Source organism: Theropithecus gelada, chromosome X, assembly GCF_003255815.1.
Source record: "Theropithecus gelada isolate Dixy chromosome X, Tgel_1.0, whole genome shotgun sequence".
NCBI classification, from domain to species: Eukaryota; Metazoa; Chordata; class Mammalia; order Primates; family Cercopithecidae; genus Theropithecus; species Theropithecus gelada.
In genome coordinates this window covers 79,855,561-79,862,882 of record NC_037689.1, presented here as the reverse complement: position 1 = coordinate 79,862,882, position 7,322 = coordinate 79,855,561, and the positions used below count along the sequence as shown (strand labels likewise).

Sequence of the window (7,322 nt, the reverse complement as noted above, 5' to 3'; positions counted from 1 at the left end):
TTGGCCCAGCAATCCAATTATTGGGCAAATACACAAAGGAATATAAGCTGTTCTACCATAAAGACACATGAATGTGTATGTTCATCATTGCACTATTCACAATCACAAAGACATGAATTCAACCTAAATGCCTAGCAATGCTGACAGGATAAAAATAATGTGGTACATATACACCATGGCATACCACACAGCCATAAAAAAGAACAAGAGCATGCCCTTTGCAGCAACATGAATGGAACTGGAGTTCATTATCCTAAGCAAACTAATGTAGGAGCAAAAAACCAAATACAACATGTTCTCTATTACAAGTGAGAGCTAAACATTGAGTACATGTGAATACAAAGAAGAGAACAACAGACACCAGCACCTACTTGACAGTGGAGGGTGGGAGGAAGCTGTGGATCAAAAACTGCCTATCAGGTACTATGCTTATTACTTGGGTAATGAAACAATGTGTACACTCAACCTCCATGACGTACAATTTACCTATATAACAATCCTGCACGTGTATCCCTGTACCTAAAATACAATTTTTTTAGAAAAGCCTTTGAGAAATATAGGATTATGCAGGGTGATCTAACCTTCAATTCATTAGCATTCCTGAGAGAACAGAAGATAAAGTAAACAACTTAGAAAACATATTTGAGAATATAACCCAGGAAAATTTCCCCAATCTTACTAGAGAGGTCCACATGCAGATAAAAGAAACACAGAGAACTCCTGCAAGATACTATACAAGATGACTATCCCCAAGGCACATAGTCATCAGTTTCCAAGGTCAGCACAAAATAAAAAATCTTAAAGGCAGCTAAAGAGTCATATTACCCATAAAGAGAATCCCATCAGACTAACAGTAGACTTCTCAGCAGAAACCATATAAGCCAGAATAGATTAGGGGTCTATTTTCAACATTTTTGAAGAACAGAAATTCCAGTCAAGAATTTCACACCCTGCTAAACTAAGCTTCATAAACAAAGGAGAAATAAAATCTTTGCCAGACGAGCAATCACTAAGAGAATTCATCACCACCAGACTGGCCCTACAAGAGATGCTTAAGGGAATTCTAAGCATGTTAATGAAAGAATAATACTTGTTACCACAAAAGCACACATAAGTACATAACCCACAGACCCTATAAAGCAACTACACAATCAAGACCACAAAGCAACTAGCTAAGAATACCACAACAGGAAAAAAACCTTACATATCAATATGAAGCTTGAGTGTAAATGACCTAAATCCTCCACTTAAAAGTCATGGAGTGGTAAATTAGATAAGAAAACAAGACTGAACCTTCTGCTGTGTTCAAGAGACATGTCACATGTAATGACACCTACTGGCACAGTTTAAAGGGATAGACAAAGATCTATCATGCAATTAGAAATCAAAAAACAGCAGGGGTCATTATTTTTGTATCACATAAAACAGACTTTAAACCAACAACAGTAAAAAAGGACAAAGAACAGCATTACATAATGATAAAGTGTGTGATTCAAGATTTAACTTGCCAAGACCAGCTCAGTTGGGGAGACCCTAACCCAGCGGGGCTAGAGGAATTAAAGACACACACACAGAAATATAGAAGTGTGGAGTGGGAAATCAGGGGTCTCACAGCCTTCAGAGCTGAGAGCCTCGAACAGACATTTACGCACGTATTTATTAACAGTAAGCGGCCGGGCGCGGTGGCTCAAGCCTGTAATCCCAGCACTTTGGGAGGCCGAGATGGGCGGATCACGAGGTCAGGAGATCCAGACCATCCTGGCTAACCCCGTGAAACCCCGTCTCTACTAAAAAATACAAAAAACTAGCCAGGCGAGGTGGCGGGCGCCTGTAGTCCCAGCTACTCGGGAGGCTGAGGCAGGAGAATGGCGTAAACCCGGGAGGCGGAGCTTGCAGTGAGCTGAGATCCGGCCACTGCACTCCAGCCTGGGCGACAGAGCGAGACTGTCTCAAAAAAAAAAAAAAAAAAACCCAGTAAGCCAGTGATACGCATTTTTTCTATAGATTATAGATTAACTAAAAGTATTTGTTACGGGAAACAAAGGGATGGGCCAAAATAAAGGGATGGGTCTGGCTAGTTATCTGCAGCAGTAGCATGACCTTAAGGCACAGATCACTCATGCTATTGTTTGTGGTTTAAGAATGCCTTTAAGCAGTTTTCCGCCCTGGGTGGGCGAGGTGTTCCTTGCCCACATTCCGGTAAAATCACAACCTTCCAGTGTGAGCATGATGGCCATCATGAACATGTCACAGTGCTGCAGAGATTTTGTTTATGGCCAGTTTTGGGGCCAGTTTATGGCCAGATTTGGGGGGGCCTGTTCCCAACATAACTATCCTAAATATATATGCACCCAACATTGGAGCACCCAGATTTATAAAACAATCACTACTAATCTTAGGAAAAGACTTAGACAGCCACACAGTGACAATGGGGGGCTTCCATACCCCACTGAAAGTATTAGAGAGATCATCAAGATAGAAAACTAACAAATTCTGGACTTAAATTTCCCACTTGACCAGTTGGGCCTAATATACATTTACAGAATATTCCATCCAACAACCAGACCTCATTTCCACATGTAACATACTCTAAGATTGACCACATATGCATCAAAAGGCAAGTCTCAGCAAATTTTAAAAAATCAAAATCATAGCAAGCATCTTCTCAGATCACAGTGGAATAAAAATAGAAATCAATACTGACGGGAACTCTCAAAACCATACAGATACATGAAAACTAAATAACTTGCTCCTGAATGAATGTAGGAGAAATAACAAAATTAAGGCAGAAATCAAAAATAACTTTGAAACAAATGAAAATAGAGACACAACACACCAAAACCCCAAGGATGTGGCAAAAGTATAGTGCTTACCGTCTACATCAAGAAGATAGAAATATCTCAAATTAACAACCTAATGTAGCACCTAAAGGGACTACAAACTCAGAAAAGCACTAAACTCAAAGCTAGCAGAAGAAAAGAAATAACTAAAATCAGAGCAGAACTAAATAAAATGGAGAGCAAAATAAATAAATACAATCAACAAAATAAAAATTTTTTTCTTTGAAAGGATAGAAAAGATTAATAGGCTGCTAGCTAGACTTCTTTTTAATTGTTTCATTTGGGAAAAGCACTTCTTACAAAAGGGCAGCTCCAAAATACAAAGACCTCTGCAACAATTATTTGTTTTTTGTAAAGTGAAAGAACTTTACGAAAAGTGGGATCCAAGGAATCAAAGCAGTAGATGGACAAACCAGGAGCATCCCAAATCATTTTCAGGAACCAGAGCGACAAAACACGAAAGTAAAATTTCCAGTCAACAAATTATTCCAACAACTTAACTTTAGCTGGTCTTATGGATTCCCGAGCCCTCCCCTTCAGTGGAAAAGTATGACTTATTGGAAACCCATTACCCACTACAATAAACACCTTAGAACAGAGTTTTGAATCATATCTGTCTACCTGAAAGCTCAGGGGTGGAATGAGGCAAATACCCACAAAATCAAACACAAAAACCCGACAACAAAATGCCCCAAATGAGGATGAAGGTTTTTCAGAAAGTGCCTGTACTGGAAAGGCTAGACTGTAAAACATTAAATACAATTGTGTATCTAAGACCCAGTTTTTGTTAATATATAGGATAAACAGGTAGTTTTAACCTCTATGGCTAACCCCATTTATCTATATATAGACAGAGCTAGCACTGCTTTATTGACAACTACCAATATACTGCTTTGTCCTTTAAGATCTATCTGCCACACAAGGCTTAAACCACTAAACCAAGTTTTTCTGCTAAGGCTAAGAATACTGTATCTATGCAAGGATGAGAAGCTTATCACACACCCACACTCACACACACCATGTCAGCCCTTCGGAGTCAACTTCCAACTTTCCATTGATATTATGCCTCTATATCTTTTATATGTATTCTTTCTCAATTTTCCTATCATGCAAAACAATAGAAATCTCAACACATTCACACCTGGTTCTGGTTACCCAGTAGTATTACTTGTGTGCAATTAAACAAGAGACCAAAACCACAGAACAAGTGCACGTGGTAGGGATTATAGGGTAGGGAACGGATATAAAAACATAGAAGTGCAGATTTTACCAGAAACCTCAAGAATCTATGTCCCATGTCTGGAGCAAAAGGCTATTGGCCAGCTTAGGTCCCTTTACCCATCCCTCCTATTCTTGGACCCCAAAGCAGGGCCACTGCTTTTACTTTTGAACCTGGGGTCCTCAAAATGTGTGTGTGAAAAGTCTGTAAACACAATCTGGTTGAAAAACAGATGATGCAACACATCTACACTAACTGTCTGACAGTTAAATTCGTGTTACAAAAAACTAACTTTAAGACTATTTTTGTAACATTTTTCAACAGGGAAAACAATATGCTCCTCAGGGAAAGGTGAGGGGTTGAGAAGACAGACAGGCCCTGGGTAAAAATTCTTATGACAGCACCTGGAGTTGACAGGCTTACCTGGGAGAGAACACAGGCACCGCCACACCACCACACAGGACAGCTGCTATCTGGGGTTAGCAGACCAGTTCACATGCCACACAAGGTTGCTATAGATCCAAGTCATAAGAAATCTTCCAGCTCATCATGAAACAATTCCCACCGATCTTAAGTCTGTCAGTTCGTCGTCCCCACCTGAAGCCAAAAGCATAAGCAACATCTCACCCAGCTCAAAGATGACAACCTCTTCTTCATTGTCAAAGGGGTTGCTGTTCTCTCTTTCCTCAATTAGTTCCCAGAAGTGATTCCTTTGTTGAGCCCCATATCTGCTTAATGTTCCCACTTTGTGTCTCTGTGGCTCCTCTCTCCTCTTTACCCAGGCCTGTAAAAACAGTTCCCTCAGGCCGGGCGCGGTGGCTCAAGCCTGTAATCCCAGCACTTTGGGAGGCCGAGGCGGGTGGATCACGAGGTCAGGAGATCGAGACCATCCTGGCTAACATGGTGAAACCCCGTCTCTACTAAAAATACAAAAAACTAGCCGGGCGTGGTGGCGGGCGCCTGTAGTCCCAGCTACTCGGAGGCTGAGGCGGGAGAATGGTGTGAACCCGGGAGGTGGAGCTTGCAGTGAGCCGAGATCCCGCCACTGCACTCCAGCCTGGGCGACAGAGCGAGACTCCGTCTCAAAAAAAAACAAAACAAAACAAAACAAAAAAAAACAGTTCCCTCCAAATGGGCAGCTCCCACATCCTTCATCAAAATACCTGCATGCCTTGTTGCTCATTGTCTCTTTGTATTTCTGAAGAGTTTCTGCTTCTCTTCTTTTTCCTCCACCCAGTACTCACTTGGAATGACAAAGTTAGATGTTATCTGGTATTCTGGGCAGGACTTTATGATCTTGCTCTCAAATTGCTTAGCCCTCCTCCATGTGCAAATGCACTTGAGACAGTAGGTGTGGTTGCAGATGGAGAGGACCACAAAGCAGCGCTCGCTGGGGTTGGCTTTCTCATCGACCACCTCCATGCAGATCCCGCACACCATGTCTTTGCTGTGCTGCACAGCAAATGAGAGCTCTATGTCTTTCTCATGTGCCTCAATGCACGATTTTACATGCTGTGATCTCTGCGTAGCATCCATTGGATGCTGGACCTGTGGCCCACACATGTCACATGAATCTCCGTGGAGATACACACAGTTATCCCCATATCAGCACTCTCCCACCGCAGCATGGGGGCACAGCTGTTTCTTTGCTTCCAAGGCAATTTGCTTTTCCTCTGATTCTTCCTTGGTCACTGGGCCCTGCAGGGGTGCTTCAGTGCAGGAAGGCCCCATAAGACCACAGTAGGGTTGCCCAGGAACAAACTCAATAGTATTCACCCAGTCCTCTGAACCTGCTCCTACAGTTGCAAAGTTTGAATTTCTTCACTCATCTTCGCTTGTATTCATTTCGCCTATGGATGACAGACTTGAGGAAGCAGCAAGGGATGACTTTGTAGTTAGCTCTGTAGCAGTTGCTTCTTCCTGTTTCAATGGCTTGCTATGTTCGTATCTGCAGCGGTCACCATAAACACATTACCCTTACTGAAAATACTTGCACACTACACCATACGGACTGTCAGAGAGGTCATGCGAGTATCCACAGTTACCTTCGTCCTTACAAACCCCATGCATAAAATACCTGCAGGTGACCTGTTTAGTCCAGCTGTGCCACCGCTGCCATGGCTGCCCAGCCATCGCTGCCGTGGCTGCCGTCGCTGCCGTGGCTGCCGTCGCTGCCACCGCCCCCTCCGTCCGCCCCAGGGGATGAGGCGGTGACTGCGGGGACCTGGGTCGGGGAGGCCGCTGCTGCTGCTGCCGCTCCTGCTCCTAATGCTGTGGCTGTTGTTCTCGGAGCAGCAGCCTCGCCATTGCTGTTTATCCCACACAGCAAAGCCCCGGAACTTCCGGGATTATATAGTTCCTGTCTGGCTGCTGGGAGAAGACCACGAGGCCAGGCGAGGAGAGGAGAAGGAGACTGAGGCACTCGCTCGGTCCCCATCAGCTCTGCCCTAGCTAGAATTTTGTTGTTGTTGTTTTGTTTGTTTGTTTGTTTTTGGTGCGGAGTCTCGCACTGTCGCCCAGTTTGGAGTACAGTGGCGCTATCTCGGCTCAGTGCAACCTCCGCCTACAGGGTTCAAGCAATTCTCCCTGCCTCAGCCTCCCGAGTAGCTGGGATTACAGGCGGCTGCCATCACACCCAGCTAATTTTTGTATTTTTTAGGAGATACGGGTTTCGCCATGTTGGCCAGGCTGGTCTTGAACTCCTGACCTCAGGTGATCCACCTGCCTCTGCCTCCCAAAGTGTTGGGATTACAGGTGTGTAATCCAGACTTTCTCTCTCTTTTATGAAAATCTAACTAGGTGGGGCCAGGCACGGTGGCTCACGCCTTAATCCCAGCACTTTGGGAGTCCGAGGCTGGTGAATCACTTGAGGTCAGGAGTTCGAGACCAGCCTGACCAACATGGCAAACCCTGTCTCTACTAAAAATACAAAAATTAGCTGGGTGTGGTGGCATGGGCCTGTAATCCTAGCTACTCCAGAGGCTGAGGCAGGAGAATGGCTTGAACCCAGGAGGCGGAGGTTGCAGTGAGCCAAGATTACGCCACTGCAATCCAGCCTGGGCAACAGAGTGAGACTCCGTCTCAAAAATAAAATAAAATAAGAGAGAAGATGCAAGTAAGCATAATCAGAAATGACAAAGGTGACAGTACAACTAATCCTGCAGAAATACAGAAAAGCCTCAGAGACTACTGTGAATATTTCTATGCACACAAACTAGAAAATCTAAGGGAAATGCCAAAATTCCTAGAAAGACAAAACCTCT

The 7,322-nt window shown here is 43.9% G+C and overlaps 1 pseudogene; it reads right to left on the bottom strand.

Annotated features, from left to right (window-relative positions):
* Positions 1 to 4,571: 4,571 nt before the first annotated feature.
* LOC112616144 lies at positions 4,572 to 6,144 on the bottom strand (annotated as a pseudogene).
* Positions 6,145 to 7,322: the final 1,178 nt, after the last annotated feature.